Source organism: Lipotes vexillifer, unplaced genomic scaffold (assembly GCF_000442215.2).
Source record: "Lipotes vexillifer unplaced genomic scaffold, Lipotes_vexillifer_v1.1 scaffold162, whole genome shotgun sequence".
Taxonomy (NCBI): domain Eukaryota; kingdom Metazoa; phylum Chordata; class Mammalia; order Artiodactyla; family Lipotidae; genus Lipotes; species Lipotes vexillifer.
In genome coordinates, this window is record NW_006779114.1 from 65,112 (window position 1) to 89,633 (window position 24,522).

Below are 24,522 nucleotides of genomic sequence, written 5' to 3' on the forward strand. Positions count from 1 at the left end.
AATGGGAACTACGAACCAGCAGCCTGCAAAAAGGAGACCCCAAACACAGTAAGATAAGCAAAATGAGAAGACAGAGAAAAACACAGCAGATGAAGGAACAAAGTAAAAACCCACCAGACCAAACAAATGAAGAGGAAATAGGCAGTCTACCTGAAAAACAATTCAGAGTAATGATAGTAAAGATGATCCAAAATCTTGCAAATAGAATGGAGAAAATAAAAGAAAGGTTTAACAAGGAATTAGAAGAACTAAAGAGCAAACAGACAATGATGAACAACACAATAAATGAAATTAAAAATTCTCGAGAAGGAATCAATAGCAGAATAAATGAGGCAGAAGAACGGATAAGTGACGTGGAAGAAGAAAGAGTGGAAATAACTACCACAGAGCAGAATAAAGTAAAAAGAATGAAAATAACTGAGGACAGTCTCAGAGACCTCTGGGACAATATTAAATGCACCAACATTCGAATTATAGGGGTCCCAGAGAAGAAGAGAAAAAGAAAGGGACTGAGAAAATATTTGAAGAGATTATAGTTGAAAACATCCCGAATATGGGAAAGGAAATAGTTAATCAAGTCCAGGAAGCACAGAGAGTCTTACACAGGATAAATCCAAGGAGAAACATGACAAGACACATATTAATCAAACTATCAAGAATTAAATGAAAAGAAAAATTATGAACAGCAGCAAGGGAAAAGCAACAAATATCATAAAAGGGAATCCCCATAAGGTTAACAGCTGATCTTTCAGCAGAAACTCTGCAGTCCAGAAGGGAATGGCAGGACATATTTAACGTGATGAAAGGGAAAAACCTACAACCAACATTACTCTGCCCAGCAAGGATCTCATTCAGATTTGATGGAGAAATTAAAACCTTTACAGACAAGCAAAAGCTGAGAGAGTTCAGAACCACCAAACCAGCTTTAGAACAAATGCTAAAGGAACTTCTCTCAGCAGGAAACACAAGAGAAGGAAAAGACCTACAATAACAAGCCCAAAACAATTAAGAAAATGGTAATAGGAACATACATATCAATAATTACCTTAAATGTAAATGGATTAACTGCTCCAACCAAAAGATATAGACTAGCTGAATGGATACTAAAACAGGACCCATATATATGCTGTCTAGAAGAGACCCACTTCAGACCTAGGGACACATACAGAATGAAAGTGAGGGGATGGAAAAAGATTTCCATGCAAATGGAAAACAGAAGAAAGATGGAGTAGCAATTTTCATATCAGACAAAATCGACTTTAAAATAAAGACTATTAGAAGAGATAAAGAAGGAAACTACATAATGGTCAAGGAATCAATCCAAGAAGATATAACAATTGAAAATATTTAGGCACCCAACATAGGAGCACCTCAATACATAAGGCAAATGTTAACAGCCATAAAAGGGGAAATTGACATAACACAATCATAGTAGGGGACTTTAACAGGCCACTTTCACCAATGGACAGATCATCTAAAATGAAAATAAATAAGGAAACACAAGCTTTAAATGATACATTAAACAAGGACTTAATTAAAATTTGTAGGACATTCCATCCAAACACAACAGAATACACTTTCTTCTCAAGTGCTTATGGAATGTTCTCCAGGATTGATCATACCTTGGGTCACAAATCAAGCCTTGGTAAATTTAATAAAATTGAAATCATATCAAGTATCTTTTCTGATCAAAAGGCTATAAGACTAGATATCAATTACAGGAAAATATCTGTAAAAAATACAAACACATGGAGGCTAAACAATACACTACTAAATAGCCAGAAGATCACTGAAGAAATCAAAGAGGAAATCAAAAAATACCTAGAAACAAATGACAATGAAAACACGATGACCCAAAACCTATGGGATGCAGCAAAAACAGTTTTAAGAGGGAAGTTTATAGCAATACAATCCTACATCAAGAAATAAGAAACACCTCAAATAAATAACCTAACCTTACTAAAACCTAAGTCAAAGCAGTTAGAGAAAGAAGAACAAAAAACCCCCAAAGTTAGCAGAAGGAAAGAAATCATAAAGGTCAGATCAGTAATAAATGAAAAAGAAATGAAGGAAACAATAGCAAAGATCAATAAAACTAAAAGCTGGTTCTTTGAGAAGATCAACAAAATTGATAAATGATTAGCCAGACTTATCAAGAAAAAAAGGGAGAAGACTCAAATCAATAGAATTAGAAATGAAAAAGGAGAAGTAACAACTGACACTGAAGAAATACGAAGGATCATGAGAGATTACTACAAGCAACTATATGCCAATAAATTGGACAACCAGGAAGAAATGGACAAATTCTTAGAAAAGCACAACCTTCCTAGACTGAACCAGGAAGAAATAGAAAATACAAACAGACCAATCACAAGCACTGAAATTGAGACTGTGATTAAAAATCTTCCAACACACAAAAGCCCAGGACCAGATGGCTTCACAGAGGAATTCTATCAAACATTTAGAGAACAGCTAACACTTTTTCTTCTGAAACTCTTCCAAAATATAGCAGAGGGAGGAACACTTCCAAACTCATTCTACAAGGCCACCATCACCCTGATACCAAAACCATACAAAGATGTCACAAAGAAAAACTACAGGCCCATATCACTGATGAACATAGATTCAAAAATCCTCAACAAAATACTAGCAAACAGAATCCAACAGCACATTAAAAGGATCATACACCATGATCAAGTGGGGTTTTTCCCAGGAATGCAAGGATTCTTCAATATTCGCAAATAAATCAAAGTGATACACCATATTAACAAATTGAAGGAGAAAAACCATATGATCATCTCAATAGATGCAGAGAAAGCTTTCAACAAAATTCAACACCCATTTATGATTTAAAAAAAACCCTCCAGAAAGTAGGCATGAAGGGAACTTACCTCAACATAATAAAGGCCATATATGACAGACCCACAGCCAACATTGTTCTCAATGGTGAAAAACTGAAACCATTTCCACTAAGATCAGGAACAAGACAAGGTTGCCCCTCTCACCATTATTATTTAACAAGTTTTGGAAGTCCTAGCCATGGCAATCAGAGAAGAAAAAGAAATAAAAGGAATCCAAATTGGAAAAGAAGAAGTAAAGCTGTCACTGTTTGCAGATGACATGATACTACACAAAGAGAATCCTAAAGATGATAGCAGAAAACTACTAGCTAATCAATGAATTTGGTAAAGTTGCAGGATACTAAATTAATGCACAGAAATTTCTTGCATTTCTATACACTAATGATGAAAAATCTGAAAGAGAAATTAAGGAAACACTCCAATTTACCATTGCAACAAAAAGAATAAAATACCTAGCAATAAACCTACCTAAGGAGACAAAAGACGTGTATTCAGAAAAGTAGAAGACACTGATGAAAGAAAATAAAGGTGATACAAACAGATTTAGAGATATACCATGTTCTTGGATTGGAAGAATCAATATTGTGAAAATGACTATACTACCCAAAGCAATCTACAGATTCACTGCAATCCCTATCAAACTACCAATGACATTTTTTGCAGAAGTAGGACAAAACGTTTCACAATTTGTATGGAAACACAAAGACCCCGGATAGCCAAAGAAATATTGAGAAAGAAAAATGGAGCTGGAGGAATCAGGCTCTTGGACTTCAGAGTATACTACAATGCTACAGTAATCACAACAGTATGGTACTGGCACAAAAACAGAAATACAGATCAATGGAACAGGATAGAAAGCCCAGAGATAAACCCACGCACATATGGTCACCTTATTTTTGATAAAGGAAGCAAGAATATTCAATAGAGAAAAGACAGCCTCTTCAATAAGTGGTGATGGGAAAACTAGACAGCTACCTGTAAAAGAATGAATTTAGAACACTCCCTAACACCATACACAAAAATAAACTCAAAATGGATTAAAGACCTAAATGTAAGGCCAGACACTATAAAACTCTTAGAGGAAAACATAGGCAGAATCTTCTATGACATAAATCACAGCAAGATCATGTTTGACCCACCTCCTGTAGAAATGGAAATAAAAACAAAAATAAAAAGATGGGACCTAATGAAACTTAAAAGCTTTCACACAGCAAAGGAATCCATAATCAAGACAAAAAAACAACCCTCAGTACGGAGAAAATATGTGCAAATGAAGTTACTGACAAAGGATTAATCTCCAAAATTTACAAGCAGCTCATGCAGCTCAATATGAAAAAACAAACTACCCAATCCAAAAATGGGCAGAAGACTTAAATAGACATTTCTCTAAAGAAGATATACAGATTGCCAACAAACATATGAAAGAATGCTTAACATCACTAATCATTAGAGAAATGCAAATGAAAACTACAATGAGGTATCACCTCCCAACAGTCAGAATGGCCATCATCAAAAAATCTCCAAACAATAAATACTAGAGAGGGTGTGGAGAAAACAGGACCCTCTTGCACTGTTGGTGGCAATGTTAACTGATACTGCTACTACAAAGAACAGTATGGAGGTTTCTTATAAAACTAAAAATAGAACCACGATATGACCCAGCAATCCCAGTACTGGGCATATACCCTGAGAAAACCATAATTCAAAAAGAGTCATGTACCACAGTGTTCACTGCATCTCTATTTACAATAGCCAGAACATGGAAGCAACCTAAGTGTCCATTGACAGGTGAATGGATAAAGAAGATGTGGCACATATATACAATGGAATATTACTCAGCCATAAAAAGAAACGAAATTGAGGTATTTGTAGTGAGGTGGATGGACCAAGAGTCTGTCATACAGAGCGAAGTAAGTCAGAAAGAGAAAAACAAATATCGTATGCTAACACATATACATGGAATCTAAAAAAAAAAAAAAAAAGAAATAGGTTCTGAAGAACATAGGGGCAGGAGAGGAATAAAGACAGAGATGTAGAGAATGGACTTGAGGACATGGGGAAGGGGAAGGGGAAGCTGGGACGAAGTGAGAGAGTGGCATGGACTTATATATACTACCAAATGTAAAATAGATAGCTAGTGGGAAGCAGCTGCATAGCACAGGGAGACCAACTCGGTGCTTTGTGACCACTTATAGGGGTGGGATAGCGAGGCTGGGAGGGTGACACAAGAGGGAGGAGATATGGGGATATATGTATATGTATAGCTGATTCACTTTGTTATAAAGCAGAAACTAACACATCATTGTAAGGCAATTATACTCCAATAAAGATGTTTAGAAAAAAAAGAAACAGTGACAGTTTTACCTCTTCCCTACATTTAATTTCTTTTCCTTGTCTGATTGTTGTGGCTAGGACTTCAGTACTATGTTAGATAGTAGTGGTAAGAGTGCACACCCTTGTCTGATTCTTGAATTTAGTGGGAAGGCTTTCGGCTTTTCACCATTGAGTATGGTGCCTGCTGTGGGTTTGATGCAACTGACATTTATTATGTTGATATATCTTCCCTCTATACCCACTTTGATGAGAGTTTTTATCATGAATGGATGTTGAATTTTGTCAAATGCTTTTTTTGCATCTAGTAAATAGACTGAATCAGTAATAAAAAATCTCCTGACAAATAAAAGTTTGTCACCTGATGGCTTCACTAGTGAATTTTAGCAAACTTTGAAAGAAGAAGAAATGCAAATCCTTCTCAAGCTTTTCCAAAAAATTGAAGAGGAGGGTACACTTCCTAACTCATTCTATGAGGTCAGCTTTATCCTGATACCAAAGCCAGACAAAGACACTTCAGGAAGAGAAAACTACAGACCAATATCCCTATGAACATTGATGCAAAAATCCTCAACAAAATACTAGCAAACAGAATACAGCAGCATATTAAAATTATTATCACATTGAACAAGCTGGATCTATTCTTGGAATGCAAGGATGGTTCAAGATACAAAAATCAATCAATGCTCTCAACAAATCCAGTATAGAGGGTAACATATCTCAACATTATAAAGGTCATCCAAGCCCACAGCTAACATTACACTCAATAGTTAAATGCTGATAGCATTTCATTAAAGATCAGGAACAAAACAAGCATGCCCACAGTCACCAGTTTTATTCAACATAGTATTGAAAGTCCTAGCCAGAGCATTTAAGCAAGAAAAAGAAATGAAAGGTATCCAATTGGAGAGGAAGAAGTAACACTGTCCCTTCACATAGATGACATGAAATTATATAGAGAGAACCCTAAAGACTCCACCAAAAAACTGTTAGAACTAATAAACGAATTCAGTAAAGCTGTAGGATGCAAAGCAAACATACAAAATCTGTTGCATTTCTATACACTAATAATGAACTATCAGATAGAGAAATTAAGAAAACAATTCCATTTACAATTACGTCAAAAAGAATAAAATATCTAAGAATAAATTTAACCAACGTGGAGACTTCCCTGGTGGTCCATGGGCTAAGACACTGCATTTCCAATGTAGGGGGTCCAGGTTCAATCCCTGGTCAGGGAGCTAGATCCCATATACCTCAACTAAGAGTTCACATGCCACAGCTAAAGATGCCACATGCCGCAACTAAGACCTGGTGCAGCCAAATGAATAAATAAATATTTTAAAAGTTTAACCAAGGATGTGAATGACCTGTGTATTGAAAATTACAAGACATTAATGAAAGACATTAAAGACAGAAATAAATGGAAAACCATTCCATGCTCATGTATTAAAAGAATTAATATTATTAAAATGTCAATACTTCCTAAAGCCATCTACTGATTCAATGTAATCCCTATCAAAATTCCAATGGCATTTTTCACAGAAATAGAACAAACAATCCTAAAATTTGTATGGAAGCATGAAAGACTCCTATTAGCCAAAGCAATCTTGAGAAAGAAGAACAAAGCTGGAGGCAGCATGTTCCCTGATTTCGAATTATATTTAAAAGCTATAATAATTAAAACAGCATGGTACTGGCATAAGAAAACAGAAACACAGATCAATGGAATAGAATAGACAGTACAGAAACAAACCCACACATATATAATCAATTAATTTATGACAAAGGAGACAAGAATATACAATGGGGGAAGAAGAGTCTTTTCAATAAGTGGTGCAGGGAAAATTGGACAGCAACATGCAAAAGAATGAAACTGGACCACTATGTTACAACATACAGAAAAATTAACTCAAAATGGATTAAAAATTTGAACATAGGACCTGAACCATAAAACTCCTGGAAGAAAACAAAGGTGATAAGCTCCTTGTCATAGGTTTTGGCAATGACTTTTGAATATGACACCAAAAGCAAAAGCAACAAATGCAAAAATAAACAAGTGGGACTATATTAAACTAAAATCTTCTGCACAGCAAAGGAAACCATCAACAAAATGAAAAGGCAAACTACTGAATGGGAGAAAATATTTGCAAATCATATATCCAATAAGGGGCTAAAATCCAAAATATGTTAAAAAACTCAAACAATGCAATAGAAAACAAATAATCCAATTTAAAAATGGGCAGAAGATCTGAATAGACATTCTCCCAAAGAAGACATACAGATGGCCAACAAGTACATGAAAATATATTCTACATCCTTAATCATCAGGGAAATGTAAATCAAAACCACAATGAGATATCACCTTACACCTGTTAGAATGGCTATTATAAAAAAGACTAGAAATAACAAGTGTTGGTGAGGATGTGGAGAAAAGGGAACCCTTATGCACTGCTGGTAGGGATGTAAATTTGTGCAGCCACTATGGAAAACAGTGTGAAGTTTCCTGAAAAAATTAAAAATATAACTACCATATGATCGAGCAATGTTACCTCTAGATATTTACCTGAAGAAAATGAAAACACTAACTCAAAAAGATATGTACACCCCATGTTCATTGCAGCATTATTTACAATAGCCAAACAGTTCAGTGGTATATGGAAACAACCTGAGTGTCCCATAGATTGATGAATGGATAAAGATGTGGAATATATACACAATGGAATATAACTCAGCCATAAAGTAATAAGAAAATTTTGCTATTTGTGACAACATGTACAGACCTCAGGGCATTATGCTAAGTGAAATAAGTCAGACAGAGAAGGATAAATACCTTATGATCTCTCTTATATATGAAATATATATTAAAAAAAGAAAAACAGAAAAATAAGTAAATAGAAAACCAAGCTTATAGATACAGCAAACAGACTGGTAACCTCCAGAGGTGGAGAGACAGTGGAGGGTGGGTGAAATAGGTTAATCATTTTTGGGTTTTTATTTTTTTTAGCTTAGATAAATTGAATTTTTAAAAAAAAAAAATGTATGAATTTTCACTTAGAGCTTTGGATTATCCCATCTGATAGTTGTCATATGACAAGATGTAATCTCTGAGCCTTCAATTAGTAGAAAAATATACAAATCAGAAAGTAATGTAATGGAAGTCTTAAGATGAAGTCCTATAATGTCTGCCTCAAGCAGGATCTGAATTAACATGTGATGTAGGGACTGTGTCTACTACTAGGCATACTCTTAGGATCTCAACTAGTATTGACCTGACCATACCTCAGATATTAAGTATTGTATTTCCTGTAAGCTACTGAAGCTTTATTAATTTCATTTATTTATCTATTTTTCCTATTATATTGTGTTAAAAAATCAATCAATATAATATAAAACATTAACAGAAGTAAGGAAAAAACCTACATGATTATCTCAATTGATGCAGGAAATGCATTTGATAAAATTCAGCACTCTTTCATAATAACACTCAATAAACTTGGAATAGAAGGAAACTAGCTCAACATAAAAGTCATAAATGAAAATTCCACAGTGTACATTATACTCAATGGTGAAGGACTGAAAGCTTTTACTCTGAAATCAGGAATAAGGCAAGGATATCCACTTTTGCCACTTCTATTCAACATAATACTCAAAATTCTAGTCAGAGTAATTTGTCAAGAGAGAAATACAAGGCACCAAACTGGAAAGGAAGAAGTAAAATTATCTCTGTTCACAGATAACGTCATCTTATATGTACAAAACCTTAACAATTCCACCATAAAAACCCCAAAACCCAAAAAGCAAAAAGCCCTTTTAGAACTAGTAAATGAATTCAGCAAAGTAGCAGGATACAAAGTCAGCACATAAAAATCAGTTGCATTTCTATACACTAACAATGAACAATCTAGAAAGGAAATTACAATAGCAGTTCTATTTACAATAGCATCAAATAGAATAAAATACTTAGGAATTAACTTTACCAAGGAAGTGAAAGATCTGTCCATTGAAAACTACAAAACATTGCTGAATGAAATTAAAGAAGACAAATAAATGGAAATACATCCCATGTTCATGGATTGGAAAACTTAACTTTGTTAAGATGTCAAAACTACCCAAAACAATCTACAGATTCAGTGCAACCTCTATCAAAATCCTAATGACATTTTTTTGCAGAAATGGAAAAACCCATCCTAAAATTTATATGGAATCTCAAGCGACCAAGAATAGTCAAAACAATCTGGAAAAAGAAAAAGCTAGAGAACTCACACTTTCTGATTTCAAAACTTACAGCAAAGCTACAGTATTCAAAAACAATGTGGCACTGGCATAAGGACAAACATTAGATGAATGGAATAGGATAGAGAGCCCAAAAATATACTCTCCTATATATGGTGAAATGATTTTTATCAAGGATGCCAAGATAATTCAATGGAGAAAAAGACAGTCTTTTCAATAAATGGTGCTGAGAAAACTGAATATTTACATGCAAAAGAATGAAATTTGACCCTTGTCAATCATCATACACAAAATTTAACTCAAAACGGATCAAAAACGAATGTAAGACCTAAAACCATAAACCTCTTCAAAGAAAACATAGGGCAAAATCTTCACGACTTTGCATTTGGCAATGCACCAAAGGCACAAGACAACGGATGAAAACAAACAAAGTGAACTTCATGAAAGTTAAGCATTCTGTGCATCAAAAGACACCATTAACAGAGTAAAAAAGCAAATCAGAGAATGGGAGAAAATATTTTCAAATCATATATCTGACAAAGGATTAATATCCATAATACTTGGAGAACGCCTAAACTCAACAACAGCCACAACAAAAACAAAAAACAATCAATCTGATTTTAAAATGTGAAAGGACTTGAATAGACATTGCTCCAAAGAAGATATACAAATGGCCAATAATCATATGAAAGGATGCTCAACATCATTAATCATTAGGGAAATGCAAATCAAAGCCGCAGTGAGATAACATCTCATGCCCATTATGATGATTGCTATAAAAAAGTGTTGGTAAGGATGTGGAGAACCTGGAACCCTTGTGCACTGCTAGCGGCAATAAAAAATGGTACAACCACTATGGAAAAAAATATGGTGATTCCTCAAAAAACTAAAAACAGAATTACCATATGATCTAGTAATTCACATCTGGGTATTTCCCTGGAAGAATTGAAAGTAGGGTCTCTAAGAGAGATCTCTGTACACCCATGTTCATAGTAGCATTTTTAACAATAGCTAAATGTGGGAAACCATGTATCCATTAACAATGAATGGATAACCAAAATGTAATATATACGTACAATGGAATATTATTCTTCCATTAAAAGGAGGGAAATCGGACATATGATATAACATAGATGAATCTTGAGGGCAGTATGCTAATTGAAAGAAAAACAGTTGCAAAAAAAAAAAACCCAGATAGTGTATGATTCCCTTTATATGAAGTACTTACAGTAGTCAAAATCATAGAGACAGAAAGAATGGTGGTGCCGGGAGTTTGGAGGGGGTATGGAGGGTTATTGTTTAATGGGTATAGAATTTCAAGATGAAAAGAGTTCTGGAGATGGATGGTGGCAATAGTTGCACAACATTATGAATGTATTTAATACCACTGAACTGTACACTTAATAATGGTAAGATGATAAATTTCATCTTACGTGTATTTTACTACACAAATAAACTGGAGTAAACTAAATTCTTATTTATGCTGCTTAAACATTTATTATCCTAAAAAGGATCTCATCCAAAATTGAATGATTGAGTAGGTCAAATAATTAAACTTTTCCAATATTGTCCTAGTTCTATCAGAAAAGTGTGATGCAAGAATTTTGTTTATTTAGGTTATATAAATTAATACAGGAATTATATTCATTTTCCAGTATACATAATGAGAGGAAATATAAGGTATACATAAGATTTGCAAGTAATCTGTTGTTTTGGTAGTTTTCTTACACATAATCAGGGAAGGAAGACTACTGAACTGAAAGACTGAAGATGTATTTTAGTTTTAGTTCACAGCGCTACTTAACATAACCACGGACAAATAGCTTAACATCTTTTGGCTTCCATTTCATTGCTTGTAAAATAAAAGCACTGTAATAAATTAACTCCAAAGAGACTTTCAATTTCACAAGTCTCTGAGTTTACCTTATAAAGGACACAAGGCTCCACTGGTCAAAAAAAAAGAAAAGGGGAAAAAAGGCCCTATACTGAACACAGAGAGAAACATGGATTTTACTTAATCTCAGAGTTATTAATACTTCATTGTATAAATTTCACTCATTACATTTGCAGTAGCAACATGGTTCTGAGATGCTTTATCATAGTCCAAACTAAGTGAATATAGTTTTACTTAAAATTAAACAATTCTGAACCGTTACTTGTAAAATGCTAAATTTAAAAGGATTTACAAATCCCAAAGTCCTGAAGTATTTAGGACTGTATATATAACACATATCTACTAATATGTGCATTATATTTAGAGAGACAGAGACCAAACAGAAAAACTGTCTAAAAGATATGTCATTTATAAGGAAAAATGAAAGAAAAACCTATTTACATATTTTATTTAAATTGTTTTTCTCTTTTGATGTTTAAACTTACATGGAGGCTTAAAACTAAAGAAGTTTTCTTCCTAACTGTGTATATTGCTGAGTTTTAAAAATTGAAACTTTTAAGAGTAAGGAGAAAATGCTCTATGAAAAAAATGCTCTGTGACTTTTTTATTTCTCTTGAAATAGGTTTAATAATATAGGAGGCATGCGGATATAGGTTAAATCTTTGGGTCTGAAGTAAGACAGACCAGTGTTTAAATCATATTCTACCTCATACTTAATTGTGTGATCTTATAAAAGTTATTTAACTTATTCCAACTTCAGTTTCCTCATCTGTAAAATATGGGGAGGCATAGTACCCACTTCATAGAATTGTGAGGATTAAATCAGAAGATACAGGTAAAGCATTTAGTACAGTTTCTGGTCCATCATAACCATTCAATATATTGTATCTATTATTATAATATAAACTATTTTCAAATATAAGAATTATGCACATGCATTATTCTGGATAAAAAAACATAACTGAACATTATAAGCATTCTCATAACTTATAAATAACTATTAGCATAAATAATAGTAGGAATGATATTTGGTACTTAAAAGATTTGTTAATTTCTTTGTAAATAGTGTGATAATCAGTTTTAATAATTTTTAAGGACACTGTCACTACTTTTTCATTAAAAGGGATAAACACAGAAGAAAACCTTGCTATCTGAGATTTTTCATAAATAAAAACCGTATCAAAATTTTAATTTTCAAATGTGAGGAAAAAATAGGAAAATAATTATACTGAATTTTGAAACATGGTGGTCACTTCAATTCATTACTTTTTCTGTAATTCATGTTCTTTTGCATTGTTCAACATACAGAACACTGTTACCTGGTTATTCACAAATAACCATAGAAACAGGGCAATATTTAAACAGCATTAGAAAAATAGATAAATATCATTCCCTATTTAACATTTCATTTCTGCTTAAAATCCAAAATTATTCATAGCATTGCCTAGATTTATCTACTCTAAAAGTTATTATGTAAATAATACACATATACATTCTTGTAGTAAAAATTTCAAACAATATAGTACTATAGAGTAAAAAGCGAAAATCCCCCATTCCCCATTTCTTCTAGTCCAGTCCTCTGTTCAAAGGTTATCTTTATCTCTATTAATAGGTGTGTGATTCTTCCAGCTCTTTTCTTATATATTTAAATTTGGACTATATATATGTATATATACATATACACACACATACCATAGAGGATTATTTATTTGCATTATTATCACATTTATTTGCATTAATGTGATGAAACGATACATATTTTCTGCTTTCTTTACTTAACAATATATGTTGGAGATTTTCCATGTTAATACATATAGATCTTCCTCATTCTTTTTATAGTTGCACAGTATTTCTAGATATGTCATAATTTATTTACTCTTTATTATTGGACATTCAAATTGTTTCTATTTATTTTTGCTATTACAATTACAAAATGAATATCCTTATACATATATTTTTGTATATGTGCAATTATTTCTGTCGGATGGACTTTTATAAGTGGAAATGTTATGAGAAAAGGTATGCTTATATATATTTGCATTGACTCTCTCTGAAAGGGGATATAAGAAAACTGCTGATTGTCTCTGGGGAGGGACCGGGGGACTAAGGGACTGGATTTAGGAATGAAAAGGAGATTTTATTTTGTTATATTCTTTTATACTGTGTGATTTTGTTTCTATGATGTGTATGTGGCTCAGATATACATAACTTCACAAAAAAAGAGTGAGCTGTGACAAAGTGAGAGAGAGGCATGGACATATATATATACTACCAAACGTAAGGTAGATAGCTAGCGGGAAGCAGCCGCATAGCACAGGGAGATCAGCTCTGTGCTTTGTGACCACCTGGAGGAGTGGGATAGGGAGGGTGGGAGGGAGGGAGATGCAAGAGGGAAGAGATATGGGAACATATGTATATGTATAACTGATTCACTTTGTCATAAAGCAGAAACTAACACACCATTGTAAAGCAATTATACCCCAATAAAGATGTTAAAAAAAAAAAGAGTATGCACACTAAAATTTTGACACAGCCAATTGTCCTCAAAAATGTTAATCAGTTTACACCTATAAGCATTCTATGAGTGCATAACTTCTAGATTTTACAAAAGTGAGAAACTAAACATAAATGGGACATTTTTGTCCCATTGGGACAAAATGGGACATATTTATTGTGTGTCTTTAATATGCTTTCTAATAATCAACTTTATGTGAGTTTTACCCCTGTTATCAATGCTTAGTGATTGAAGGTATAAAGCAACGTATGTGAGTGTGTGTGTGTGTGTGTGTGTGTGTGTGTGTATGATAGCACAAGATACCATTAGTGTTGATTCATGCAAATTATGTAATTTTCCCCAAAACATTCTCAATTGTAGGCCAAGAGTAGGTGATCAATAAATAATATTTGCTGCTGACTGAATAGAAAATTGGTTAAATAAATTATGATGCTTTCATAAAATAGAATCCTGTGAGACTATTAAAAGTGATGCTGTAAATGTACACATTGACATGGAAAATGTTTCATATTACGATGTTCAATTTTCAAAGAGCAGTTTATTAAACAGTTATCTGTAATAAGCTATTTGTCTTAGCTTCTCCCTCCCCTATTCAAATAGATAAGTCTTGTATATATATACATAACTATGTACATACAAATATGAATGTTAACCATGCTGATAGAATTAAGGAGGAATTTAAAATGTTTTTTTCGCTTATGTCTATAATGAACATGTACTACCTTAATAATAATAACAGTTTTAAAAAATTAGTTTGTTACCAGCGGGAGAACAATTCACTGCAGGCTTAACTTGAAAAGTTAGCAGAAATAGGGTGTGGGAGGGATAGGGCATAAGGGGCGTGCTCCAGCACATCTCCTGTAGGTGGATCTCTAAAAGCTATACTACCTTGAGTGTGGTCCACAGACCTATGCCAGTCTCTGAACTACATGTTACCAGAAGAGATAAGTAAAGAAATTGAGAGTAGTTTGAAGCTTTTATAGCAATTTTATATTGTTGTGGTGCACACACACACACACACACACACACACACACACACACGATCAGTGGTTTGTAGATCTGTTATTTTTTTCTTTCTCTAGTAATTCATTTTTGTTTTACAAAAGCAATGGTCTGTAACACATTGGAAATAACATTTTAAAAAGTTTCTTCACCACTGAAGATTGATCTAAAGTTTAGTCTTGGAATCAGGGCCAGGAGTTACATTTAGTTACATACATTTCATGTAGGGTCAATAGCATTTGCTTAACATTCTAGAAAATGGAATCTACCAATACCTGATGCCTCTGTACATATATCAGACACCACTCATAAGGATCTTAATCTTGGTTAATGATCTTGTTATTCGCATTGCTTTAGTCCTCTTGTTTAGACTGAGTTTAGTATGATGAATGTTGGGGATTAGAGGCAGATTTTAACCTTTCATTAATATAATGCACCAATTAAAAGAGTTTTAAATAAATATTTATTGGAGGGAATAATACAATAAGTGACAAAGGAAGCTAAAAATTCTACATATTATATTAATTCTTTGTTGTTTAAGCAGAAACTTGAATGAAGTGGAATGAGCCATTTACATACACAAAGAGCTTTTTAGGCAGCCAGAACAGCAAGTGTGAAGGCAATGAAATAGGAAACTGGAACAGGAAGAAGGCCAGTGTGACTGTAGCCAACTATAGAGAAAAAGAGTGATAGGAGATGAAAGCAGAGAGGTAATGGGATCACGGATTACATAGTGCTTTCCATGGTAAAAAGTTAGAATTTTATTGTAACTGTGATGGGAAGCTGCTGGAGGGTTATACCAGAGGAGTAACATAATCTGACTTGTGTATTTTAAGTGTCACCCTGAAAGGGGGCCAAAAAAAAAGAAAAAAAAACCCAAAACTAAGCTATTGCTATGGCTCAGTATGAATAAGTATACAACCATAACTATGTTAATATTAATATTAATCCTCCCAAAATGTATGATACAACAACAGTAATACCCCATAATTATATACCCTATGATAATGCCACCCCCAATAATATGAATTTGGATACAACATGATTGGTGACTGGTTCTTGACTCCAAAGCAGGCTTACCCTGGATATTTAATTAGAGTTGACCCTTGAACATGGGTTTGTACTGCATGGGTACATTTACATGCAAATTTTTCAATAAATATATTGGAGAAAATTTTGGGAGATTTGTAACAGTTTGAAAAAACTTATAGGTGAACTGCATAGCCAAGGAATATCAAAAATAAAGAGGTATGTCATGGCAGCATAAAATATATGTAGATACTAGTCTATTTTATCATTTGCTAGTATAAAATATACACGGATCTATTATAAAAAGTTAAAATTTATCAAAACTTAATGCACACACAGACTGAACATGGTGCCATTTGCAGTTGAGAGAATAGTAAACAAATGTAAAGATGCAGTATTAAACATACCTGCATAAAATTAATTGTAGAACATACCGTACCAGTGTAGTAATTTCATAGCCACCTCTTGTTGCTATTGCAGTGAGCTCAAGTGTTGAGTCTGCTTAAAATGCTGTGTGACACTAATCATCTCCATGTGAGCAGTTCACCTCTCCAGTGAATTGCATATCACAGTGAAAAGTGATCTCTCACAGTTCTCACCTATTTTTCATCATGTTTAACGTAAACCCTGAATAACACCATGGGACCCATACAAAGAGCTGCTAGTGATGCTGGAAGTGTTCCAAGAAACAGAGTTCATGACATTAGAAGAAAAAGTTGAATTGCTTAATACGTACTGTAGACTGAGGTCTGCAGCTGCAGTTGCCTGCCATTTTAAGATAAATGAATCCAGTGTAAGGACCACTGTAAAAAAAAAAAGGAAATTCATGAAGCTGTCACTGCAGCTATGCCATCAGATGTGAAAACCTTGCACTTTTTGCCAAAATACCTTTTTGTCTTATATTGAAAATGTAGCTTTTATGTGGGTGCAGGATTGCTATAAGAAAGCCATACCTACAGACTCTAATATGATTCAAGAAAAAGTGAAGTCATTATATGACAACTTAAAGCAAAAGGAAGGTGAAGGATCTAAAGCTGAAGAATTTAATGCCAGCAAAGGGTGGTTTGATAATTTTAGAAAACGGTTTGGCTTTTAAAAATGTAAAGATAATAGGAGGAGCAGCTTCTGCCAACTAAGAGGCAGCAGACGAGTTCAGATGCCCACTGAAGAGAAAGGAAAGGCTATCTCCCTGAACAGGTTCTAAATGCATATGAAAGTGACCTATTCTGGAAAAAGAAAAGTGCCACAAAGGACATTTATTAGTAAGGAAGAGAAGTGAGTACCGGGATTCAAGGCAAGAGGGATAGGCTAACTCTACTGTTTTGTACAAATGCAGTTGGGTTTATGATCAGAACTGCCCTTATTTATAAACTTGCTAACCCTTAATAATTGAAGGGAAAAGATAAATGCCAGCTGCCAGTCTTTTGGCTGTACAAGAAGACCCAGACAACCAGCACACTTTTACTGAATTGATTCCATCAATGCTTTGTCTCTGAAGTCAGGAAGTACCTTGCCAATAAGGGACTGCCTTTTAAAGTTCTTTTGATATTGGACAATGCCCCTGGTCACTCAGAACTCCATGAGTTCATCACTGAATGCATCGAAGTGGTCTACTTGACCTGAAAACACAATGTCTCTAATTCAGCCTCCACACCAGGGTGTCAATAAGGACATTGAAGGCTCATTACACATGGTACTCTATGGAAAGGATTGTCAACCTTTATCAGAGAACCTCAATAGAGAGACCATCGTGGAAGTCTAGAAGAATTACACCATAAAAGAGACCATCGTTGTTATACAAAAAGCAACGAAAGCCATCAAGCCTGAAACAATAAATTCCTGCTGGAGAAAACTGTGTCCAGATGTTGTACATGACCTCACAGGATTTATTACAGAGCCAGTCAAGAAAATCATGAAAGGGATTGTGGATATAGCAAAAAAGGTAGGGGGTAAAGGGTTGCACGATATGGATCTTGGCGACATTCAAGGGCTAATAGATACCACATCAGAGGAATTAGAAGGCGACTTGATGGAGATGAGTGCTTCTGAACCAGTTCCAGGTGATAAGGAAGAAAATGTAAAAGAAGCAGTGCCAGAAAACAAATTGCCATTTAGACAATCTGGCAGAAGAGTTCTTATTATTCAAGACTGCTTTTGACTTCTTTTACAACATGGACTCTTCTATGCTATGGGCACTGAAACTAAAGTAAACAGTGGAAGAAGGATTAGAACCATGTAGAAACATTTTTAGAGAAATGAAAAAGCAAAAAGTCAGACAGAAATTATGACCTATTTCTGTAAAGTTACACTGAGTATGCTGGCCTCTCCTACCTCCCTTTTCACCTCCTATATTTCTTCTGCTTCTGTCACCCTGGGACAGCAAAGACCAATCCCTCCTCTTACTCAGCCTACTCAACTTGAAGATGATGAGGATGAAGCTCTTTATGATGATACCTTTCCACTTAATAAATAGTAAATAATAATCATGCTGTATAGTTAATAAACTTATCTGTTATGTATGTGTGTGTCTTCACGCGAAAATCTAGTAACCATTATAGTGTGCCTCATTCTCCCTGTAATTGGAGAAACTGAATATGTCTATCATCACAGGTAAGTGGTTTAAAAATGTTAACAATGTTTCCAGTGCTGTACTATGAATATGACTAGCACTGTACAACATAAAAATTTTATAATTCATTCATTAGTATATAGGCCAGGCTACTGTGAAGCAATCGTATTAACTGCACTAGGCTACCATAAAGCAATCATATTTCTGCCCCTTCATTATCAATGCATGAATCATTATACCTGTAGATTAATATGATTTTTTTCACATTATCTTCATTTTCGATGTCTAGTGTTAGTAATACATAAAATATCTTTGGGGCTTTGTACCATATAAGACAATAATGTTGAAGGTATGACAGAAGGACAATTCATCATGTAAACAGATGATGTAAACTCATGGCACCAACAAATAAAGTACAGTACTGTAAATGTATTTTCTCTTCCTTATGATTTTCTTAATAACATTCTTTTCTCTAGCTTACTTTATTATAAGAATACAGTATATAATACATATAACATACAAAATATGTGTTAATCATCTGTTTATGTTATCAGTAAGGCTACTGCAGTTAAGTTTTGGGAGAGTTAAAAGTTGTATTCGAATTTTCAACTGCAGGGGGTGGTCAGCAACCCTAATCCCACGTTGTTCAGGGTCAACTGTGCTTTGTAATAACTCATCCTTATATTGAATGCAATTAAATTTTTGGAACCTACTTAGCGTTATGACATGATTTTTTTTTTTAATTAGGAAGATGAGGGTAGAGGATCAGTGTGTATATGTACATATGGTTGGTGTAAGAGAGCTAAATTCTCATTTTATATTTTAAGAGGCTACCAGAAAACAGCCAAATCTAAAAGAAATCAAGACACACTACTATATATAAAATAGATAACTAGAAAGAACCTATTGTATAGCACAGGGAACTCTACTCAGTAGAGTATTTATATTATAGAAATTGACAAACATTACAAATCAGGGCTTGATTTATTGTTTTGCTGGTTGTCGAGATTTAAGATAGTAGCATTTGAAAATGTTAACGCAGACTAATTCCACATGTCACCATTACACTATGAATAGCACAAAATAGTGATGAAATATTTTTCAATATTCAAAATTATTACCTGACTCAGAAATGAGTCACATTACTGAGGAATGATAAAGTTCCACACATTTCAAGAAAGAGAAGTGCTCAATTGTGGAGAGTCAAGTAAAATGGAGGATAAAGAATTAGATTTGGCCAACTAAAGTTGCTTATTGGAGCAGCAAGAAAGAAAGCCTGTGTTGAGGAAGTGGGAACGCTGAGACAGTGAATATGTAAACGGTTCTTTGGAGTGCTGTCAGGGAGCAGAGATAAGGGGTATTTGCTGGAAGGTGGGAATGGATTCAAGAAATTTTTTAAAATATGGGAGACATTAAGGCACATTAAGATGTTGTTAGCTATGAAGGGTAAAGTCTTTCGAGTAGTTTAAAAGGACAAGGTCCAGAGAAGAAAAGGGGGTAAGGACAGTTGCTGGCCTTAAATAAAAAACAATACTGATGTCATATGGTTATTATGAGGCTCCAAATAAATTAATGTGAAAACACTTCAGAAACCCTAAGATACTAAAAAGTACTATCAAGCCACTGTTCAGGTCATGAGGATTTTACATCCGGGTTCCACTTGCAGATTCAGAGCTAAGATTTTTATCTATCCCAATTCAAAAACTTGTATTATAATAGATCATGGCTCCGCTGATCTATTCAGGCTTCATGAGAAAAAGATTACAAGGTAAGTCTTTGAAATCTAAGTTCCATTTACTTCTTTAAAAGTCTGAAAATAGAATTAAAATTAATTTGCTGGGATTAGAACCTATGCTTCCCATTTTGTTTCCCCTACTGTTTTATTGAATAAACAAATGTTTCACGATCTTTATCAATTTTGTAATTTCGCTTCTCCTTTTCTTTCTCCTTTATACCAAGAGCGGAAGAGAAAAAAAACTGCTTAGCCTCCTCCTTAAAAACGATTTTGCCCTTTCCATCTCTAAATAATAAAATGAAAAGACGGAAAACCATTTCATGAATCGAACAGAAAAAGAGTCCAGAAAAACACGTGAGGTAGGTTAAGTATTTCCCGCTCGGCCTGAAGGTGGACTAGACAGTATCTGCGCGGTGAGTGGGGCACTGAGAGCGCGAAGGATGGGCCGGGAGCTCTTTTCAACCAGAGGAACGCGAGTTCATCGAGGGCAAGGAGAGGAAACACGGGGGAAGGGGTTAATCCTGGCCAAGATTTTAAACGAGAGTCTAGGTGCCAAATGGGGGCTTCAGAGAAACGAAACTTAATTAAGAGGGCTGGATAGGGCGGGGACCTCAAGGACCTGGGGCCGTCAATGCACTGAACCAGAGGAGGCTCAGATCCAGCGGCCTCAGAGGTAAGCCGAGTGGGAGCAGTACCGGCTGAGTCGGAGGGGACACCATTCCCTTCACCTGCCAATCGCCGCCGGCCTGAACTCCACTTGTGCCCCAGGTAACGCCGCAGACAGAAATGACGTAAATCTAGTTCCGCTTTGTTGGGCGGGGCTTGGCCCCGTTCGTCCCGCCTCCTGGCCCCGCCCCTCGGCTCCGAGCATTGGTGCGTCCCCGACCTTTCCGAGTCGCGGAGATCCAAAATCGGGGAATGTGAACGTGCTTGGACCTCTTAGAAGCTCTCACAGCGGCTGTCAGTGGCTTTGAGGCAAAGGGTTTGGGACGGGAGGGAAACCGAAGGGACTTTCTGCGAAGCTGGGCTCAATATTTTATAACGCCCGGTTGCTTCAACCAAGGACTTTAAAGATGTTGAAGTGTGGTGAAATCCTTTCTACTGAATTAATTTATTCTTTTGTAAATAAAAGAACTGACCCTTCTAGCTTTTTGAGACATCCTGCGTAGGACCAAAGAATAAGTGACACGTGACTGCAGTCCAGTGCTTTTTCTAAATTTAAGCTCTTTAGCAGGTAAAGCCTAAACCAATTTTTAAGTGAAAACAGATGACCTCTTAAATGAATTCCTAGATAACATTAAATTATACAAATATGCAGATCTAAAGCAAGTTGGATTTGCTTGAATTCCAGATGTCTCACACTTGTCCCTGTTTTAGTTTGTCACTTATTGCAATGTCAAATAATCTTGCTCAGAAACTGCCCGGTTCTGCTATTTTCCTCCTATGCTCATGCAAGTAATACAATTAGTTTGTAAGGAAGATTAACGTCTAGGGGAAAAAAAACAGCTGAAGAAAATGTTCCCTACATAATACAGAATTGTACAGAAGAAATTCCCTATAGCCTAATTCATTGACTCACTGAATTTCCAGAGTTCTTTAAAATTATTATCACAAATCAGAATAAGCAGATGTGAGCTTTAGTTCCCTTTCATGTAGTTACTTGATGCATTAATACACAGTAGCTATGAATAATAAACTGTAAATATATAGTCATGGAAACATTATGTATATTTGTACTTTTTGTTTATATATTACTTTAAAAATAAGCCCTACATATTTTTAATGGAGTGCCAGTCTGAATTACTTAAAAAAAGAAAAAAAAGATTATGATGGTTACTATTTGAGCATGTATTAATATTATTTTACCTTTAACCTGATCCAGAAGAATTCAGTAATTCCTTAATAATAGGCTCAGACCTTTTTCTGTTGCTCTAATACATGTAAAAATATTTCAATTTTTTAAAGGAAAAAGTATGTTGAAAGTAGTCACAAAGGATCATTAAGACTTAAAACCATCAGTTTTTCTATTTATTTATTTATATGCACCTGCTTCAATCTAGGACAATTTACTAGGAAACAGAACTCAGAGGAACTTCTGGGTGGTTTTATAAAAATCTTTCTTTCTTTCCTTCCCTCTATTTGCCATATCCTTCCTTATTCTCCTCATCTTTTTTTTTTTCTCTCTCCTTTTTCTTATTATTATACAGTATGTACTATTATATTAACGAAATTAATATTCTTGCTTTCCAGTTAGAAGGCAAAGATTTATAAGTGATGTAAAGACAAGAGATAAGGAAAAAAATTGAATTAGTATAAGAGAAGGGGATATATTTTTTTTTATTAGTCATCCATTTTATGCACATCAGTGTATACATGTCAATCCCAATCTCCCAATTCATCACACCACCACCACCACCCCCCTGCCGCTTTCCTCCTTGGTGTCCATACGTTTCTTCTCTACATCTGTGTCTCACTTTCTGCCCTGCAAACCAGTTCATCTGTACCATTTTTTCTACGTTCCACATATATGCGTTAGTATACGATATTTGTTTTGCTCTTTCTGACTTACTTCACTCTGTATGACAGTCTCTAGATCCATCCACGTCTCTACAAATGACCCAATTTAATTCCTTTTTATGGCTAAGTAATATTCCATTGTATGTATGTACCACATCTTCTTACCCATTCATCTGTTGATGGGCATTTAGGTTGCTTCCATGACCTGGCTATTGTATATAGTGCTGCAATGAACATTGGGGTGCATGTGTCTTTTTGAGTTATGGTTTTCTCTGGGTATATGCCCAGTAGTGGGATTGCTGGGTCATATAGTAATTCTATTTTTAGTTTTTTAAGGAACCTCCATACTGCTCTCCATAGTGGCTGTTTCAATTTACATTCCCACCAACAGTGCAAGAGGGTCCCCATTTCTCCTCACCCTCTCCAGCATTTGTTGTTTGTAGATTTTCTGATGATGCCCATTCTAACTGGTGTGAGGTGATACCTCATTGTGGTTTTGATTTGCATTTCTCTAATAATTAGTGATGTTGAGCAGCTTTTCATGTGTTTCTTGGCCATCTGTATGTCTTCTTTGGAGAAATGTCTATTTAGGTCTTCTGCCCATTTTTGGATTGGGTTGGTTTTTTTTTTAATATTGCGCTGCATGAGCTGTTTATATATTTTGGAGATTAATCCTTTGTCCATTGGTCTTTTGCAAATCTTTTCTTCCATTCTGAGGGTTGTCTTTTCATCTTGTTTATGGTTTCCTTTGCTGTGCAAAAGCTTTGAAGTTTCATTAGGTCCCATTTGTTTATTTTTGTTTTTATTTCCATTACTCTAGGAGGTGGATCAAAAAATATCTTGCTGTGATTTATGTAAAAGAGTGTCCTTCCTATGTTTTCCTCTAAGAGTTTCATAGTGTCCAGTCTTACATTTAGGTCTCTAATCCATTTTCAGTTTATTTTTGTGTATGGTGTTAGAGAGTGTTCTAATTTCTTTCTTTTACATGTAGCTGTCCAGTTTTCCCAGTACCACTTATTGAAGAGACTGTCATTTCTCCATTGTATATCCTTGCCTCCTTTGTCATAGATTAGTTGACCATAGGTGCATGGGTTTATTTCTGGGCTTTCTATGTTGTTCCATTGATCTATATTTCTGTTTTTGTGCCAGTACCATATTGTCTTGATGACTGTAGCTTTGTAGTATAGTCTGAAGTCAGGGAGTCTGATTCCTCCAGCTCTGCTGTTTTCCCTCAAGAGTGCTTTGGCTATTCAGGGCCTTTCCATACAAATTTTAACGTTATTTGTTCTAGTTCTGTTAAAAAATGCCACTGGTAATTTGATAGGGATTGCATTGAATCTGTAGATTGCTTTGGGTAGTATAGTAATTTTCAAAATATTGATTCTTCCAATCAAGGAACATGGTATATCTCTCCATCTGTTGGTATCATCTTTAATTTCTTTCATCAGTGTCTTATAGTTTTCTGCATACAGGTCATTTTTCTCGTTAGGTAGGTTTATTCCTAGGTATTTTATTCTTTTTGTTGCAGTGGTAAATGGGAGTGTTTCCTTAATTTCTCTTTCAGATTTTTCATCATTACTATATAGGAATGCAAGAGATTTCTATGCATTAATTTTGTATCCTGCAACTTTTCCAAATTCATTGATTAGCTCTAGTAGTTTTCTGGTACCATCTTTAGGATTCTCTTTGTATAGTATCATGTCATCTGCAAACAGTGACAGTTTTACTTTTTCTTTTCCAGTTTGTATTCCTTTTATTCATTTTTCTTCTCTGATTGCCATGGCTAGGACTTCCAAAACTATGTTGAATGATAGTGGTGAGAGTTGACATCCT

The 24,522-nt window shown here is 34.8% G+C and overlaps 1 protein-coding gene across 1 annotated transcript in view; it reads right to left on the reverse strand.

Moving 5' to 3' along the window:
• Positions 1-20,959, reverse strand: part of CUNH11orf65 (chromosome unknown C11orf65 homolog) — a gene marked incomplete at its 3' end in the record, with an annotated part of 85,766 nt that extends 64,807 nt beyond the window's left edge. The window contains exon 1 of the mRNA XM_007452472.1: positions 20,905-20,959. The remainder of the gene's footprint in view (positions 1-20,904) is intronic.
• Between the last annotated feature and the right edge of the window lie 3,563 nt (positions 20,960-24,522).